This window comes from Papio anubis, chromosome 1 (genome assembly GCF_008728515.1).
Source record: "Papio anubis isolate 15944 chromosome 1, Panubis1.0, whole genome shotgun sequence".
In the NCBI taxonomy this organism is placed as follows: Eukaryota; Metazoa; Chordata; class Mammalia; order Primates; family Cercopithecidae; genus Papio; species Papio anubis.
In genome coordinates this window covers 60,015,579-60,036,232 of record NC_044976.1, presented here as the reverse complement: position 1 = coordinate 60,036,232, position 20,654 = coordinate 60,015,579, and the positions used below count along the sequence as shown (strand labels likewise).

At 41.5% G+C, this 20,654-nt stretch overlaps 1 long non-coding RNA gene across 1 annotated transcript; it reads right to left on the bottom strand.

Moving 5' to 3' along the window:
* Window positions 1-73: 73 nt before the first annotated feature.
* LOC103885645 lies at window positions 74-15,310 on the bottom strand. The gene is made up of 4 exons (XR_002523783.2): window positions 13,616-15,310; window positions 13,008-13,075; window positions 12,022-12,118; window positions 74-2,274 (listed from the first exon to the last, which is right to left on the bottom strand). It is a non-coding gene; the product is annotated as an uncharacterized LOC103885645 (long non-coding RNA).
* Window positions 15,311-20,654: the final 5,344 nt, after the last annotated feature.

Below are 20,654 nucleotides of genomic sequence, written 5' to 3'. Positions count from 1 at the left end.
AGCTGGGATTACAGGCACACACCACCACACCCAGCTAATTTTTTGTATCTTTAGTAGAGATGGCATTTCACCATGTTGCTGAGGCTGGTCTCAAACTCCTGACCTCATGATCTGCCCACCTCAGCCTCCCAAAGTGCTGGGATTATAGGCGTGAGCCACCGTGCTTAGCCCCTAATAGTTTCTTATTGAGTGGTTGTGAAGATTAAATGTATAGTGCTTGGCACTTAGCAAGAACTCTATGGAATGTTTGCTATTGCCATTTGCCTTCACTTTGAGAGCACCTACCAGCCTCATGGGCCTATCGTTATCCCTTGTAGGATGTGGCATCAAGTACTGGATACAAATATTTCTTATGTGGTGTACCTAACCCTGAGGGGATTGGGACCATTGTTCTCCTTTTGAACATTACACTCTTACTAGTACAATCTGGTTGCTAAGGTTTCCACTCTAAAGTTATTTTGTATTCTAAAAACTTTAAGCAGTCCCTGTGCTTTCAAACAGGGGGAATGCACATTGCTCTTTCACAATGCCCTGATTCTTGGTTGAAAAAGGGCCATTTCTATTAAAATATAAAATTATATTTTAGAAAGAAGACAATAAGGGGAGACACTGTAGATACTTTCAACCAAGAATAGACTGGTGCAAAGTTAAGCCATGGAGATACCATAGCTTATCCTAACAGACAAATTCACTACATTTATTAGTAATGTTTCAGAAACTGTTTTTTTCCAGGTATGTACATTTTGTATTCACTGTGGTAGCATAAGCAGCTGGGTGGAAAAGTGCGTGGTCCATTATGCATGACCATGAAAGGACTGTAGTCCATAAACATACAGCTTCCTTCTCCAGTACATTTAGTAAATCTGTTCCAATTAATTGCCCATTCGATGCTCAGGTGGTTGTAGCAACTGCTACTCAATGGAAATTGTGAGAAAAGATCAGATAAATGTAAACAATGGACATTCTAACAAGAGGGCATTGTCCCTACTGGAAAATCATTAGGAGGAAGGACTTTGGTGCACGTAAATTGCCTTTGGAAAGAGGCATCTCCATCGGCTGCTAAGGATACCCTGACAACGTGGATAGGTCTGGATTGATAGGCAGCAGCAAGGAAATACTAAAAATGCCACTTAAAGGCAGGGCTGAAACCACTGCTGCTCACTCAGACCCAAGGTTTTCTGTGTTGGGAGTCCATTGGCATAATTATTTGTCATGAGTGAAGTGATTCACAGGCTATCTGAAGTAGGTTACCTGTTCTCCCCGAGACAGTCTTGACCTACTCAGCTTATTGGATTCCTTTGACTATTTCATGAAAGTTCTAGTCTTTTCCCCCAGTAAAATAGCCTTGCTCATACATACCTAGGATTTTGCTTATAATCTCTGGGGTTTCATAGATGCCCCAGAAGTACCATGGACCCGTAAGAAATCCTGCTTTGTGTTCGTTTCCTGTTTTCTTCACCCTTTACTTCTAGTGGTGTTACTGGTAGTTTTTCCTTTTCAGGATGAATGTCTACTGACCTTCATCCCACAGAGGTGATCCTTCCTTCAAATCTGGTTCATGTTTCACCCTTTTGGAGCTCTTTGTGCTCTGAGCTCCGTGGGCACTTGGAGTTGGTAACTCTTAATTTAGTACCCAATTGTTTCAAGGACTACAAGATTGTGTCTACCACTAGCACAACATTTATAAATTCATTCATTCAACACATGTTGAATGAATGCCTACTATGTGCCAGACACTGTTCTCAGACACGTATTGTACTCTATGATAATCAGTATCATACAGCATTTATATTTTCATTTATTCAACACATATTTAATGAGTGCCTACTATGTGCCAGGCACTGTTCCCAGACACTTATCGTACTGCACTATAAGTATTATACAGCATTTATACCTTCATTTATTCAACAGATATTTAATAAGTGCCTACAATGTGCTAGGCACTGTTCTCAGACACTTATTGTACTGCACTATAATTAGTATTATACAGTCAGCTTGCCAACTTCCCTGCTAGACTATGTCCATGGAGGCAAGGACCAGGTCTCCCACCTTGCCACGTCTTCTTCTCCTTCTTTATTCTCACTTGTCTGTCAAGGCTCAGCTCCAATACCATCCATTCTGGGATGGGTTAGGCAATCTCTTCAGTACTCCTCTGGTGCCCGGTGCTGACCACTGTTAGAGCTCCTGCCACATTATTTTGAAGTCATCTGTTCCTGTATCTCTGTCCCCTGATGTAGTCTCCCCTGTGCCAGGGTCTTCCACCCAGTACAGAGCCTGGCAATGGGAAAACTCAGTAAATATTTGTTGAATATCTAAATTTTATCTCACCTCCATGCCTTCAAACATGCTGCTCCCTCTGTCTGAAATACTCTTCCTTCCTTTACTATTTGTAAATTCTTGTCAATCTAAACATCACTTCCTCAGGAAAGTTTTTTTGATCTGTAGATGAAGTTAGATGCCCTCACATGATGCTCCCAACATAACTTTGGACTTCCTCTAACATTGTATTTTATTGAAACGTCCTCCCTCGGTATCCTCAGGGGATTCGTTCCAGGACCCCCTCGGATAAAAAAAAATCTTCTGATACTCAAGCCCCTTACATAAAATGGCATAGTATTTGCCTATCACCTATGCACATCCTCCTGCATACTTTATTTTTATTTTATTAAAAAATTTTTTACTCTTGTATCTAATTTTACATTTTTACCTTTAAAAAATATTTTTTTTTTGCCAGAATGTCATTAACAGAGGGCACCTGTATACTTTAAATCATTTCTACATTACTCATAATACCTAATGTAATGGAAATAATATGTAAATAAGTTGTTATATTATATTTTAAATTTATATTATTCTTTATTGTTGCAGTGTTATTTTTTGTTGTTGTTTTTTCTGGCTGTTTTCAATTTGTGACTGGTTAAATACATGAATGTGGAAACTGCGGAAATACAGCGCTGACTCTACTTCCTTGTTTGATATTTACATTCCTTGTTAGCATATCAGCTTCAGTAGGGCAGGGGTCATGGCTATTTTATTTGCTTCTGTATAGCCGAGGACTAGGATATTGTACAGTCCTTTACTACTCAAAGTGTGGTTCACAGGCCAGCAGCATCCGCACGCCCTATGAGTTTGCTAGCAATGCAGGCTCCCACGCTCTATCCCAGACCTACTGAATCAGAACCCACAGGTGATTCACATATGCGTTAAGGTTTGAAAAGCAGTGGTCTAGTACAAAAGCATTCAATCAATAAATGCCGAATGAATAATGAGTTGAATTGAACAAAATGGAATCAATTTACTTTTGGCACCCCTATTGTCTAGCACAGGGCCTAGCTCAAAGTAGGCACTCAGTAGTGTTTGAGGAAGGAATATTGTCTTCCGCTGTTCCGCATCCACTGTGTTTTCTTCAACTAGCTTATAAGCCAAATGTTAGGGCCTTTCTTCTTAATCTCTACAACTTGAAAGTGCTCACTGACTGCATAGTAGACATTCAATAGGGATTCAAAGCCAACCTGATACTTCAATGTTGGGTAATATATTATCTACCAGGTTGGATTCAAGCAAGAGGGTTTGAGGTGTGGGGTGTGTGAATTGACCAGGAATGTTTCCAGTTGTCTGAAGACCCTCATGTCTTGATAGCAGTGCTTTTAGTCTCAAGCTTCATTTCCATAAAGAATAGCTCATGAAGGGTAACAGAATGGAGAAAAGGCCATATCAATGAGAACCTGGATTTCTGGTTTTCACTCTTTCTCAGGACACTGTTTGGTTTGAAGAGGCCTAATTATGCCACTTACACCAACAAAACCAGTGGAACAGATCCTTCTGAGTAGTGTGTTTTAGTGTGATTCCCTCTTCCAGATTTTCTCAAGGGAAAAACATTTGCTTATTGGCATTTGGTCTTAGTATTAGGACAACTTACAGACTGTGGACAAAGGCTGTGTGAAAATAGGCATATTGATGCATAAGGTTATTTTTTATTACTAGGTGAAAGTAAAAGTTGGATTAAAATTATATTAATTCATGTAGTGAATATTCTTGATGGTTTGGGCAAACGTTGCACCCTGTTAAACCTGGCAGAAACTTCTTGAGAGCCGCCTGAGCCCAGTGCTGCAGATTTAATCATTGACCTTGAGGAAATCAAGGCTAGAGAGGGAGTCTGTATCCTGATTTATTTTTTAAAGTACATTTATTAGAATGTCAAAATCTAAGAGGTGTGGCAAGAACTTATGTTTCTTAAATTTGTGGGATTTTAGAAAGAATAATTGGAATCTTGAAATTCTGCAGTGCTTGATCTTTAAATTATAGATCACAAACTTTCCAAAATAGTTTCAAGATTATCCTGCATTGGAAGAAGTCAGGTAGAACAGCGGAGACGGCCATCAAACAGTGTCTCTCTGGCTCTGCCCTGCCTGCTCTGTGAGTATGTCCACCATCTTTTTCTAGCTGACAGTTCTGGAAGAATTCAAAGAGGTTCTCATATGTAATTCATCTACTGGTCGTTGGGTGCTCAGTGGTGGCCACTGTTTTGGTCCTTTCCTTCTCTTCTTCCTTGTAATGAATCTTCTTCCACAACAAAAGCTGGAGTCCTGGGTCACCAAACACACCCTAGTCTCAGGCCCACTAGAGGCCTGTCACTGCCACTTGGTGCCAGCAGGCACGTATGGCCATGCCTTTGTCGGCACACCCTTCAATTCCAGTGCTGCCACCCACTCTGACTACAGCTACATTTGACGCCTTTCCTCTCCTTCCTCACCTGTGGCCAACGGTCTCTGAAATAAAGCTGGAGCTCACACCTGAACCTAGTTAGCAATCTGATCAGGAGCCAAGTCAACAAGGAATTTCGGAGTCACAGCCCTTCTATTCCCCACTTCATATCCCCTGCTTGCAACCTCATCAAGGCAGGAGAGGCCTGACATGAGAAATCTGATTTTTTATTCAGATGTCCCAGATTGTGCCCATTTTCATTGTTACTTTCCATCTCCTTGGGAGGAACAGACTTAAAATAGACTTAAGGAAGCTATTATGTAGGTGTATTTGTAATAGGACATATGCGTATGCTCCCCACACCCCCCAAAGCCCAGAGAAACACTCCTTTTATCCCTACAGTTAGCTCCAGCCTCCGAGGAGGAGCAGATTTCCTGAGGCTTTGTGTCCTAGACTGTCCCATTCCCAGTAGGGGTCTGAGCTGTTTGGTTTTATTGCCCACCTTATAAATGAGAACAGTCTGGTCTGATCAAGAGGTTAAGAATCCAGACCATATGCCCAGCACACAAAGCAGTAAGGAGCAAAGGCTTTGGTAGTCAGAGCTGGACTCCAAACTGACTCTGCCACTTTCTTATCCAGTCTAAGACCCTGTTCCCTTATCTATATAATGGGGAAATCCTTATGAAAGTGAGGAACATTAAGTAAGATTATATATATATTGTGTTTAGCTTAGGTCCTAAATCACAATAATCACTCAATTATTGTTTGGTACCAATAATAACAAAAATAGCTAAGTGGTTTATTTTAAAATAGCAAAATCTGTAGCAATAGTGTTATAACATGTCTTCTTGTCTCCAGCTCCTTACTCTCTGCAATCCATTTTTTATTCAGCTGCTAGATTCATCTCCCTAGAACATTGTGATCATATTACACCCCATGTGAAAATGTTAGATTGCTTCTTATTACTTACACCTGAAGTCCGAAGTTCTCTGTGCATTCAGGCCCATTGGTCTGGCCCCAACAAAACATTACGCCCGTTTCTCCACTACTCCTCTTCACACCTCCTCCACTCCAATTAAAATAAACCAACATTCTTCATGTACACCCACACCCTGCACACTGTTTGTTCTTTTTTATCCAGAATCCAGATCTTATCTCTCCTTTAATGCCTGGCTTAAGTGCCACTTCCTCCACTAAGACTTCTCCAGCCTATAATAAACCTCATAGCTCTTGATGGACCCCTTGTCATCACACAGATATCTAGCTCAAATTCGTGCTTAAAATTTATATGTATCTCTTACATCAGATGATTGATTATAGCTATCTAATTCATCCTTATATTCCTAAACCAGAATTTCTCAACCTCAGAGCTATTGACATTTTGGGCCAAATAATTCTTTTGAGGGGTGAGTTACTGTGCGCATTGCAGAACATTCAGCAGCATTCCTGGCCTCTACTCACTAGATGCTAGTAGCACTCCACAGCCCCAGTGGTGATAACCAAAAATGTCTCCAGACATTATCAAATGTCCTCTGGAGAGCAAAATCACCCCAGTTGAGAACCACTGCCCTAGATTACAAACCATGGAGGTTTGAACATGAATGGTTCTCAGTAAATGCTTATGAAAGGAAGGAAAGAGTTTGGCTTAGGCCCTTTTAAGTTTGAGACAACAGTGGAATATATAATTAACGATATTCTTTGAGCATTTGGGAATAGAAGCACGGAGTTCCTTTGAAAGCTCAGAACTAGAGATTGATATTTGAATGCCACTGGCATAGAATCAGCTAATAGGCATTTATTGTGTGACATAATGTTTTGAAGTCCTGAGTCAGATAGGAGTTGGGCTCCCACCACTGGCCTTACCATTGTAAACTGTCACCGTAGGTGAGTATTTTAACCCTTCTGAGCTTCCATTCTCTTGTTCTGTAAAATGGGGGTAATAATTGTCACCTGTATGGGATTGCTCTGAGAATAAGTTAGGCAATGCATGTAAAGTGGTCATTTGAGAGCCTGGAATGTAGTAAGCACTTAGTAATAGTTCAGTGTCATTATTAATATTGTGATTAATAATAATGCTTAATTTTTAATCCATTCAGAGGTCAAGACAATATTAGTTCCATTTTATAGATAGGCTGTGGTTAGAATCTGGATCTGCTAGGCCAGGTGCAGTGGCTCACACCTCTAATCCCAGCACTTTGGGAGGCCGAGGTGAGTGGACCACCTGAGGTTGGGAGTTTGAGACCAGCCTGATCAACATGGAGAAACCCCGTCTCTACTAAAAATACAAAATTAGCCGGGCATGGTGGCAGGTGCCTGTAATCCCAGCTACTGTGGAGGCTGAGGCAGGAGAATCGCTTGAATCCGGGAGGCGGTGGTTGTGGTGAGCTGAGAACATGCCACTGCACTCCAGCCTGGGCAACAAGAGTGAAATTCCGTCTCAAAAAAAAAAAAAAAAAAGAATCTGGATCTGCTAATCCCCATCTTTCCCTGGATCATATTCATCTCACAATAATGCACACAGCATCTCACTTCCCAGAAGGATCTTCACCTTTTCATCTGGAAACTGAGTGCTAACTGCCTATGGCAAAAATTCCTTTTCAATTGGTAAATAACATCTTCTTCTATAACTATCATTGGGAAACTCAGTAACTGCTTATTAAGTGCTTTGGGTAAATAGATGGAGGAGATATTGTATATAAGACACTTGTGTTGCCAAAACAAAGCACCTGCCTGTTTGTAGCTTACTAACCCACATGCTCAAATATTCTGTCCCTTAGGCTTTAGGAAATGAATTCATAAGTTTAGCAACCATTGGCATTAGCTCCAGGCAGCATTTGATTTTTGGAGTACAGCAGCATGCGCAGAGGCTGTGGCCCAGAGCAGAAGCTGGCGCAGAAGCCCAGGGACAGGCCAACAGGTGGGTTGGGGAAGCTAACTTCCTCCTGTGAGAGCCAGTTGGCTGAGGGCATCCAGCAGGCCAATGCAAAGTGAGTCTCCTGCCTTTAGAAAACAAACACCAGACAGGTCAGGAAAATGTAGCCCCAAACCAGTTCTGTCACCAACAAACTGGTTGACCTAGGAAAAGGCATTTAACCTCTTCAAGCTTCTGTTTGTTCGTTGGCAAATGAGGGCATGGGATGAAATCGGTGGTTCTCAGTCACTGCTCTGGCACATCGGAGGTGGAACACGACTAGTCTACGTGGTGCAGGATTTTTGTCGCAATTATCAGCCATCAAAAATGCGTGGCAACTCATACATATACCTTTCAGTGTTGGGGTGTGTAGGGGGGGTTGTTTCTTTTTATCATATTAGGTTTCTGTTGTTTGATAGATTGGATTATTCAGTTCATTCATTCATTCAAATGTTATTGCCTGAGCATGCTATGTGCTGGGCCTGTCCTGGGACCAGGTGCTGCCTTTGCATTCAAATGTGGTTTACGTGGAACCAGTTAAAATTCCTAGGTCGTAGGAGGTGACATGATATCTTTTCTCCTCCAAATAAGAATCGCTGAATCTGATATGACTGTGGGTGATCTGATCATGGAAATCCCTGCTTCCCAATCTTTACCACTTCCACCGACCCCCATTCCTATTGGCTAGGATATGCTCTAGGCGATTATCCAAGTTCCCCCCAGCCCCCACCGGGGTTCCTGCAGATGCCGAGGCGTCTACTAGGTTTGCCTTCTGATTCCTGTAGGTGGAGCCAGATCCCCTGGCTGAGAGGACCCGGGCCTGCTCTCTGCGGCGGCCGCCGAGCGGTAGCTTTGCTCTCCAGCTCTCTTCCTCCTTTTCCTTCTCTCTTGTGCGGTCTCCCTCAACATCCAAACCAACCGAGTGCGTCTGAGGTGAAATCGTGCCAGACTTGGAGACGGCTGCCAGGTTTCTCTCAAGTCTTGGCTTAACAAAAGAAAGCAAATTACAAAAATGGAAATTTTCAAACTAGCGTTCAGTGGTATTCAAATCGACGTTTGGGTAGCGCACAGGCACAGACCGCATTCGTGCTATTTTGTGATTAAAATGATACCAAAAATACCTCCTTGCTTTGGTTTTCATCTTCGAAAACGACTTCTTTCCTTCTTCTAATTTCCCCCTTACTTTTGGGAGCGGCAAACCCCTGACCACTCTAGAATTGCTAACATTTGGACCGGCGTCTGTTGAAATCTTGCCTCTGCTGACTTTTTTTTTTTTTTTTTTTTTAAGAGTTGAACTTTAAAAATGTGTGCACTTTGCAGCCTGGGGAAATACAGATAAAGAAGTTTCTAGGCACCTTCCCAGGAAGTTCTGTGTTTTGTGTGAGGAACTACAAGTTCTATGACAGTGCATAAATCGTCTTTACGTCTCATCTTGATACAGGGAGCAAACCTGAATGCGCGTCTTGCCAGAATGCATGCTACCTCGTTCTCCCTTGAGCGTGAATCGTGTGCTCTGTCTCACGCTTTCAAAACATGGGTTTAAGGTGGCCATTGAGTTGGATCTTGAATGATTTTACTTAACATGAAGTTTTATAAAGAGCTTGACCACGTCCTGCTCGATTATTTTTGCGGTTGCTAGACAAGGCCCTGTCCCACGTGGGTTTGTGAGAAAGGTTCTGTCATCATCACCCCACCCCCAAGACTGCACTATTTCTTTCCTTGGAAGCGTTGACTGTCTCCTTCTTACACAGCTGTGTTTGCAGTGCCTGGAGACAGGTGGGGGAACAGTCTTGGAGGCCGAAGCTGCCAATTCCTTCTCTAAGGACTGTCTGAATAGCTATTACATTTTAAAGATCACACGCACGCACACACTTGTTTTGTTTGTTTGTTTTTGGTGGTGGTCACTCACTATGCCTTCCCGTTTGTTGTACAAGGGCAGCTGCACCAGTTTGCCAGAATGAGATGAAATGTCACAGACATTCTATTGTGTGCATTCGGCAGCCCACATCAGCATCACCTTGGGCCACTGCCATGTCTTTCTAGGCGCCTCAGAAAGCTGGGTCCCGTAGCCTTGGCGGAGTTGTGGGACTGCTTATGAATTTCGGGAAAGAGTTTCTCCCATCTGGATAGGTAAACACAACGCTCCCACGGACACTGCAATATTCAGGCAGCAGTCACATCAAGAGGTTCTTGTTGGTTTGGGCCTACATGAATTAGGATTCTCTACCTGGCACAAGTGACGGCGGATAAATCAAGCTGCTAGTATTTTTCAGATTTCAGAATAGAGGGATGACATTTTAATCTGGAATCAGACACCCTGCTCTTTTACCCTTTAGCCCCAAATACCCAATGCTCTTCGGGACCCTCGTGCCTTTGCTTGTGCTGTTTCTTCCTTGGGGATTTCTCCCCCATCCTCTTCTCTGCTTAGTAAACTCTTGTTGGTCTTTCAAGGCTTGTCTCAAATACAGCCTCTTTGAAATCTTTCATAGCCATGCCCATGCACCGATTTCCACCCCCTCCCCATCATCTGTTCAATGTCGCTCTCTTGCTAGATCTACGTGGCATACTACATACTGCATAACTGTGTTACGCACATCTTGGTATGCCTCTTTCTCCTCTAATAGAAAATACTCTTTGCCCAGGCAGGGAACACATCTAATTTACCTCATACTTCTCAGGCTAAAGACGCTCAGTAAAATCTGTTGAATGTATAAAGAAACATGCTTGGTTTTTACATCAATTTCCAAGGGACAATTTGTTTACTTTCAAGCTCTCCTAGTTCAATTGCCAGACACCTATAACCATGTCCACAGAGCTAAGAGTAAGATTTTAAAGTTTATATTAAAGTCTGATGTTCGTAGCTCAGAGACATTCTTCTGGCTTATGGTAAAGGAAAGTTGGATGAGCATGTTGGTGGAAAATTTCTGTATTCCCAGCACCTGATTAATGCCTCTATTCCTACAGAATCCAAAGAGAGCAGAGCAGCCCTGCAGACACGGGAGCTTGTGAAAGTTGTGTGGCTCTCCTACTGCTTTGGTGTAGTCTTGCGGGTTATACTAACCAGTTGTTATTCATTAGACTTTATTCATTAAGTCTTTCAAACTAGAAACCTGAAAATGTCCTTGGAACCTCCCTCTCCCTCACTTCCCACATCCAGTTATCACCAAATCATGTCAGTTCTTCTCCAAAATCTCTCCCAGATCTGCCCACTGTTCCCCATCCTTGCTATTGCTGTGTTCCAAGCCATTATCACTTCCCAGCTGGACGATTGCCAAAGCCTTCTAGTTAGTCTTTCTGCTTCTAGTCTTGCCTGCCTCCCATCATGTCATTCCCTGGCTTACCAGCTTTCAGCGATTGCACTTTGCATAATCCTTTGCATGGCCTTGTGTGGTCTGGCCCCCACTATCTTTTTAGCGGCTCTCTCACTGAATATACTAGACTTCAGGTCCTTGAACTTGCCAAACTCTTGCCTACTTCAAGGCCTATCCATATGCTTACTTGCCTACTTCTTTTGGGAATACTTTCTCTCAGTGTTCACTCCCTTGGATCACTTCTCATCTTTCAGAATTCAACATACATGGCACTTCCTTGGAAATGCAGTCCATGCTACTCCTCTCCACTTCATCCCTTCTGGATAAATCACATCCCCATTGTTGTTACTCCTGATGCCCTGTTTTTCCTTCACGTTACTTATTAGCGGTTGCAATTATAAAAAATTATTGATGTTTTTATGTATTTTATGTCCTTCTCTCCATCCACAGTAGATCAAATGAAGGCAGGGATCATGTCTCCTTGTTCAAAAGAGTTTACCAAGAGACCCAATGCCTAACATATAGTAGGTTGTCAAGAAATACTTTTTGGATAGCGCTGGAAGGAGAATGCTAGCAGGTCGTGTGTAAGAGGCCTGTGACGTGAAAAGAGTTTCATGCAAAAGAAAATGCTGATCTGAAATGAGACTTAAGGATGTTTATGCACATGGAACAAGCAAGGGGAAGACTTGAGTTTTGATATGATATCCCGTGGCCTTTCCCCACTGCTATTTGAAAAATAAGAAGAGAACAAGAACAAAAATATTTGTTTTACAACTCTACCAAGATTCAGCCCTCCCCTTTCTCTCCCCCTTGCATCAAGTACATCCTGTACTTTTGGCAACATGTTGACTGGATATTTAAAAGCTGTGAACTGTTCTGAAAATTTCACATACTGGGTTATGGGCCATGTGTGTTTGATCAAAATTCAATTACTACACTGTACCATACTTGGAAACCTATCATCCCAAGTTATGAAGTATGACGAAACAGGCGAACCTAATTGGTTCAGTATGGGAACAGTATCAACCAAGCTTGTTATGATAAATAGCTTCCTGTGTTAAAGGTTCTCTAGAGCTTATAAGTATCTTGGCTCACCTCCTTCAGTGGAATAGGAATACTGCTCCCAGGGACCCCCTAGATCATTGTCCCTTCAATGCAACTGCAGTTCAGCGTTTTCTTCAATTTACTACCCCTGAAAAAGAAAAATGCAGTGCAATTTTCCCTATTCCTTCTCATTTCTTCATTTAGAATTTGAGCACCTGGTAACTTCTTTAGCTTTTCTTGGCCTTAGAAAAACAAATTTTAAAGTTATGAAGCATTCCAATACAGAAAACCAGAAAATGACAGATATCTCTGTACCCACCACTCAGGATTAACAAATAATAATTTTTTTCCCTATTTCCATCAGATCTTTTTGTTTTCTTTCATGTATCCTTTCTTATTTTTTGAGGCCAAGCTTGAACTACAGTATCTATGTATGAGATTTGTAAGTTAACTCCTGAGATACTTTAAAACACTTTAACCAAGAGGATGTATATCACATTACAGAGAAGAACCTGTACTTCGCATGTCTTTTCAGGTGTTGAAATGGACTCAGTGAGAATTTCTGGATGATTCTGTAGATACGATTACAAGGAACCCTAGAAGAGGGTTGTTGGGGATGTAGGGCGTGGTAGTGCATGCTTGTTATCCCAGCACTTTGGGAGGCTAAGATGGGAGGATTGCTTGAGCCCAGGAGTAGACTAGCCTGGGCAACATAGTGAGACCCAATATCGATCTTAAAAATTTTAAAAACAAAAAAGAAATTTTCTTAACAGCTTGAAAAGATAAAGAAGTAAAATAAAACAAAATATTACCATGCTTTTTGGTTACTGTGGGAATATGTACATAATTTTTCTTTAGAAGTGACATTTTGGGTTGGGTTAGAAGTATTTCCTTCTAGTGATCGTAGTAAAGGGCAAAACAATTGGGTGACTGCCATTTTAAATTCCAAAAAATAATCAGTAGCGCTGGCATTTTCCTCAGAAGACAGCGTTAGGGCTGGGACAATTTGCATATATTTACCCTTAATTCAATCTTACCTTTGCGGTTGCTTTCCCAAGTTTGCTCTCGTTTTATTCACCATTTGTAGTAGGCCATCCTGTTAAACCTGTTAACGAAAATGCATAATGCTGAATCTGCATTTCTCCTGTGGAAAAGTTTTGTGTTTTATAAAAAGTCGTTTTGGTAAAAAGCAAGAGCCTTAGTTTGTCCTTGACAGTAATTCATCAATCATGAGTGCTGCAATGTATAACCACGAAACAGAGAAATATCCTTGGTGAAGGTAAATATGCAAGCCCACACAAAGGAAAAGTAAATACATTGCATGGTTTAGCAGTTTGAAATCACAATGCTGCCAGGATTACATTAAAGTTGTTCTTGTTTTCTGCAGTACCATTAGGTTTACTTTCAAAATTGCAATTAGCTTAAAAGTTGTGATTTCTAAAATGGCCCACTTGCCTTCCTTGTTTTCCTCTATCAGGTGGACGCTAGTATCATAATCCTTCCATAATTTTTAAATAGGACTTCCAACAAGAAGTGCTCCCTGAAAGCCGTAAACTTCAAAAAATAGAATGTGACTGTAGGCAGTTGTGCTAATCTCCCTTTTGGCAAATCAGCTTTTTTTTTTTTTTTTTGTATTGGATCTTACCTGATTGAATAACACGGGAACTGCCAGAATAAATGCTATTATCTCTGTACAGTAATTAAGGAAATAGTCTTTGTCACTCTAATACGGACCAAGCTCTGCTTGCCTGTAATAAAGTTAAACGATAAAGAATCTGGAATGTAGAGAAAAATAAAGGGAAGTCAGTTACTAGCACGTGTTTCCTCCAGATGAATAGTAGAGAGATGGAATGATGCATTTTGCAGAGACTGCTGAAGAAGTGAAATAACTAAAACATATCAACTTGTAACATTTAATGAAATAATTATTTCAGGAAAAGAAACTCTTCAATTTCTATCTTTGGGAAGAGTTGATGGTTCTTTGGTGAATCTCAATGTATTATTTTAAAACATAGCTTCGCCAAATACAGGTCAAACCCTACTACAGTAAATATCAGTTTTGAGACAATTCTGTCAGTAATCACAATAAACATCTCACTATAATAAAGATAGTTTTAATTACATAGTTTTGAATTGATACTGAGAGAAGAAAAATTTCCTTTATGGATTCAGTGCACCCAAGTGTGGTGTTCCATCTTTTCCTCTGATGTTCTCAGTCATTCTCCTTCCATCTCTCTGTGTGTATTTATCTATCTTGGCTACTGTGTATCTAAATATTTCAAACACGGCCAAGAGGAGCCTATGGGTACTGGCAAGTTTCAGAATAAACCTCACCTCAGAGCCATGAAATATAAGAAAACCAGTTTATTTTCTTTAGTAGAAATTGGGGTGAAGGAGTGATATTGGGCAAAAGAAGGAGACAACACTATATTAACCATCTTCTTAAAGACTGTTGTGTTTTCTACTTTGGAAGATCTGGCTCAGGGGTCAGCAAACTTTTTCTCTGAAGGACCAGATAGTAAATATTTTCAGCTTTGCAGGCCATATGATCTCTGTCATAACGACTCAATTCTGCTGTTGTAGTGCAAAATCACCCTAGATAACGCGTAAACAAGTAAGTGTGGCTGTCTTCCAATAAAACTTTATTTATGGACACTAAAATTTGAATTTCAGATAACTTTTATGCATTGTGAAATATTATTCTTCTTTTGATTTTTTCCAACCTTTTAAAAATGTAAAAACCGTTCGTAGCTTGTGGGCAGTATCAAAACAGGTGGCGGGCCCACAGGCTGTAGTTTTCTGACTCCTGACATAGTTGATTATAATCTTTTTTTTTTTCTCTTAACAAGTGTCTGTTGAGCACCTGCATAGACCAAAATATTTTAAAAGCATTATGATAAATATTAAAATATATAAGAAATTCAGCATTTATCATATATCTGTTGAACTTTCCTATGTCCCAGGCACAGTGCTAAGTAGTAGCAAATAAATATTAAAATGTATGAGATTCAGAAAACAGTTAGTACCTATCTATTGAGCTCTCCTACATCCCTGGAACAGTGCTAAGAACTAGCAAATAAAATGGCAAGCAACAGAGACACTGCACCTGTTCTCATGAGTTTCCATCATCATGAAGTATGAGAAGTTCGACAGCAGAGAGGTTACAGGGATCGTGGTAGCACCTGGCAGATATAACCTGACTTTAAGTAGCTTTTGGGTTTTTTTTAAAATGGTACTTTGTACTTGATCTTCCTATCCTTATTGATTTATTTATTTTTGAGGTAGAATCTCTTGCTCAGTCACCCAGCCTGGAGTGCAGTGGCATGATAATGGCTCACTGTAGCCCTGACCTCCCAGGCTCAAGCAATCCTCCTGCCTCAGCTTCCGGAGTAGCCAGGATGACAGGGTGCGCCACCACACCTGGTTAATTTTTACATTTTTTTGTAGAGATGGGGGTTGGGGGGGTCTCGCTACATTGCCTAGGCTGGTCTTGAACTCCTCATCTTCAGCATTCCTCTCACCTCTGCCTCCCAAAGTGCTGGGATTACAGGCATGAGCTGTCAGGCCTGGTCGATCTTCCTATTCTTCATTCCTCCCTTAAACATCACTATCCAATTCTTCTTAAGGTAGAGTTTGGTGATAATACCTTTACTGTAGGTAAATCCATACCTAGAACAGATTTATTTATTTATTTTTGAGACAGAGTTTCACTCTGTCACCCAGGCTGGAGTGCAGTGGTGCGATCTTGGCTCACTGCAACCTCTACCTCCTGGGCTCAAGTGACCCTCCTATCTCAACCTCCAGAGTAGCTGGGACCACAGATGTGTGCCACCATGCCCAGCTAATTTTTGTATTTTTGGTAGACATGGGGTTTCACCATGTTGCTAAGGCTGGTCTCAAACTCCCGAGCTCAAGCGATCCACCCCCGCCTTGGTCTCCCAAAGTGCTGGGATTACAGGCATGAGCCACTGCGCATGGCCCTCTAGAACACATGTCTATTTTACTGAGGAAACCAGGTGGCTCTATGGTCTCCCTAGGGTATGGTATCACAGAGAGGGCTAAATTAAGTCTCTGACTTGGAAGACTAGGCACTCAGCGTCAGTGATATCCAGACCCAACAGGATGAGGGGAGAAATCTTTCTATGTTATTGAACCCACAACTAGCAGCCATCTCTACTGCTATGGACACTTTATTTGTGAACACAATGAACAAGCTCTGGCATGAGTAGGAAAGATGCTGACTGATACAGATCAGATCATCCTTTTCCTACTGTTGTTGAGACCTCCTCTGCAGTGGGTGCCCTTTGATGAACATCCATGCAGGATAAAAATATTCCTACACTCTGGGGCCATTCTATGAGGTCCATTATTAAAACGCTGTTCCATTCATTCTTGTTACCACCCTCCAACCTTGTTTGTCCCAAGTCTAACCATCTAGCTAAGCCATTCAGCACTGGCCACAAATTGCTGTACATCTGTACCTTATCTGTTTCCTTCCAGGCAAAGGGGACAGACATATATACCACTTGAAGTTCTGCTACTAAAAGAATTACAATACCTTTCTCTTTTCTTTTCCTTTTTTTTTTTTTTTTTCTTTTTTGAGACAGAGTCTCGCTCTGTCGCCCAGGCTGGAGTGCAGTGGCGCGATCTCGGCTCACCGCAAGCTCCGCCTCCCGGGTTCACGCCATTCTCCTGCCTCAGCCTCCTGAGCAACTGGGACTACAGGTGCCCGCCACCACGCCTGGCTAATTTTTTTTTTGTATTTTTAGTAGAGACGGGGTTTCACCGTGTTCGCCAGGATAGTCTCGATCTCCTGACCTCATGATCCGCCCGCCTCGGCCTCCCAAAGTGCTGGGATTACAGGCATGAGCCACCGCACCCGACCTATAATACCTTTTTCTACTGTCCTTCAGAGTCTCCCTTAAGTAGGGCATCATGCTCCTGTGGTCCACTTTTAGCTGGTGTATAGTCCTGCAGATTGTTTTTTTGTTCCTCAAGTTACTCTTTGTAAGTGATTGCCCACAAAGCTTTCAGAGTGAGCTGAAGAAGAGGCCGCAGTCCCACTGGAATAGGTGCACTGGGAGCGTGAGTGACCCGCAGCTCACTACTGCCTTTACCACCTCCCTTAGTACACTCTCACATCCCACACTTCCACCTAATTTTGGAGTATTGCTATGCATGCCTAATTTGATGGCTTGACATACACAGTGAACATACACAGTGAATAACAGGCAGCTCAGATCGCATGGTCCCTTGGTGTCCCATGGCCAAACAGTTAGTCTCTATTAGTGAAAACATAGATGTTTCTTAAAAAGAGACTATGTGTTTGTGGAAGAGTGGCTGAGTTCCTGATCTAGTTGATCATAAATTTTTTTGGCTTTGCTCTAACCCCCAGGCGCCTGTATTCTGATTATTCTCTTAGAGCTATCTGTCCAGTGTCCTCATCCATTGTGCACACTTTGAGTGCCATGATTCTGCTAGATACACTGCATCCCGTACCAGCCGGAGAGTTGTCATGTACTTGGGCACCTAATCAAAGCTGGCAGCCTTAGGTGTTATTTTATAAATGGATCCAGCAGCTTATCCAACTGTGGTGTGAGTTGCTCCAAAATCCTAAGATGCCGTCTAAGCATCTCTGTACTTAGGTGGCAGAGCTTTGGATTTTTGTGAGGTTTCCTTCAGACCCTTTCATGTTGATGCATTTTATCAAGGCTTCTAGGATTACAGCTGCTTCTTATTGACAGCGTTTTAGGGATACGATACCATTAATGTACTAAACTGCCATGATGTCCCATGGGATTGGGAGGCGATCAATGGCCTGTTGGCTAAATTTTTACAGAGCCAGAGTTGCTGTGGTCCTCAGGTAAAACAGTGCAGGTGAACTGCTTTCCTGCCAGATGAAAGTGAACTCTTCTGGTATTTTCTGCTCATTGGGATAGAGAACAAAGTATTTATCAGATCAATAATTGCATTCCAGGTGCCAAGGCTGTGTTGATTTACTCTAGTAAAGAGAACATATTTGGAAAAGTAATTGCAATTGACACGCGCCACATAACTAAACTTAAGAGAATCCGTTGTCATTCTCGAAAACTCAAGCCAGGCACAGTGGCTCACACCTGTAGTCCCAGTTACTTGGAAGGTTGTAGTACGAGGATTGCTTGGACCCAGGGTTGTAGTACGAGGATTGCTTGGAGTTTTGAGGCTGCAGTGAGCTATCATCACACCATTGCACTCCAGTGTGGGCAACAAAGTTATACCCTGTCTCTAAAAACCAAAACAAAGCAAAACAAACCCGTACATTTTTAGCAGTGGCCATAGTGGTGACTTAAATGGGGCTATGACAAAAATCATGACTTCAGCATCTTTCATCTTTCAAATCTTATTTATTCATTTATTTTTGAGAGGGAGTCTCGCTCTGTCGCCAGACTGAAGTGCAGTGGTGCAATCTTGGCTCACTGCAACCTCTGCCTCCCAGATTCAAGCGATTCTCCTGCCTCAGCCTCCTGAGTAGCTGGGACTACAGGCACGTGCCAACACGCCCAGCTCATTTTTGTATTGTTAGTAGAGACGAGGTTTCACCTTGTTGGCCAGGATTGTCTCGATCTCCTGATCTCGTGATCCGCCTTCCTCAGCCTCCCAAAGTGCTGGAATTACAGGCGTGAGCCACCACGCCTGACTCAAATCTTATTTTTAATAGTTTATTGAATTACTTTAAGGTGAACATCCTTGTAAGCAACAAGTCAAGAAATTCAAGTTTACCAGCCACCCCAGAAGCCTCTAAGTGCCACATCCCAATCACAGCTCTCTCTTTCCCTTCAAAAGTAATAGTGATCTTAAGTTATATGAAGTGATCACTTCCTTGCATTTTTAAAGCTTTTATCATCTAAGTGTGCATCATTAAATATTATAATTTAATCATGCCCATTTTAAAGTTTATATGTTTCAGTCACTTTTAACCTAAGGCTCCTTCTCTGTGCCTACTTTTTTTTTTTTTCTTACAATTTATACCAACCCATTTGTACTGTAGAGTTTCCCAAAGTCTTAAATCTTTCCCAACGTCTTACAGTTCTAAATTGCATATGCATGGAGCAATTCAATATGTTTCTCTACCCTCTGATTTTCTGTGAATTGGCAGCTGGATCGAGAGGCTTGATTGGACTCAAATTTCAATTCCCCTGGCAATATGATAGGTGATGTTCTTTCATCAGAAGGCATATAATATCTATCTGATTTTTGCTCTTTTTATGATTTTAGTAGCAAGTGATGCTCAAGGCCTAGACTCATTTATTTATTAGAGGTTTTAAAATTGTGTCTTTCTATAACTTTGTTTTCATATGAGCTGAAATAATTTTATAAAGAGATCCTTCTCTTTATGTACCATGTGGTTAGCCAGTTCATATGGAATAGGCAAGGTAAAGACTTCCTTCTTTTAATTCTGAAGGAAGTGAATTGGATTCTTTTTTATCCTCACAAGGTGAACAATTCATTGCTTTTTGCCTTAATATTATTATAAACTCATGGATTTAAACATATTTGATGAATTTTAATCTACTGCAGTTTTTACTGATGCTGACATTGTCCCATCTTTGGTCAATAGGAGCCTCTTCAGGTTGCCTCCTGAATCTTTGTGACATGATCCCGGGGTTTTTGATAGCTTCCTTGACATCTGGCATGTCAACAGGTGCAAGGCACATCTTGTAAGCCATTTTCTCCAAAAATCCATGGTTTCCTTAAATGGTAAATGGTATTTCAAAACCACAGTCTGGGCCCAAGGGAAGCTCATTATTACTGGAGTGATCATGGTTTCTAGTTTGTACTGATATTTCCAATTTAGATGCAGACAATAGGGTTTGCTTTACCTAATCTCTTCTATACTACACCTGTATCTCCTTTCTTCCACACCAGCAATCCTGCTACTCAAGGATAAGATGGAAGTAGAATATCCTATAATTATCTATTTTGCTTTGTCCCACATAACACATATAATAGTCTCAGAATAGCAATACTAGTACCATCATCATGAATGAAGATTACTGAAAGCATAACTTAAAAATATTTTTTATTTTGCCTATGCTATTTCCATCTCCCTCATTTTAATGGTTTTTATATATCTAGCTTGACAGACTATGTAGACATATAATGTAATCCCTCCCTTTTAACCCTTCTTTAGTTTTAGTTATGCAATTAAATATGCATCTAATACACATCGTTAGTTCTTGTGTCAATGACTTTCCAATCATTTTGGTGGTCTGAAGCTTGTTAGCTAGTATGGTGCTGCCCCATAGAATTTTCCGAGATGAAGGAATTGCTCCATATCTATACTGTCCAGTGTGGTAGCCACTAGCCACATGTAGCTCTTAAGCACCTGGAATATAGCTAGTTTGACTGAAGAATCGACTTTTTTTTTTTTTTTGAGATGGAGTCTCGCTCTGTCACCAGGCTGGAGTGCAGTGGCATGATCTCAGCTTACTGCAACCTCTGCCTTCCAGGTTCAAGCTATTCTCCTGCCTCAGCCTCCTGAGGAGCTGGGACTACAGGCGCCTGCCACCACACCCAGCTAATTTTTTGTATTTTTAGTAGAGACAGGGTTTCACCATATTAGCCAGATGGTCTCGATCTCCTGACCTTGTGATCTGCCCGCCTTGGCCTCCCAAAGTGCTGGGATTACAGGCGTGAGCCACCGC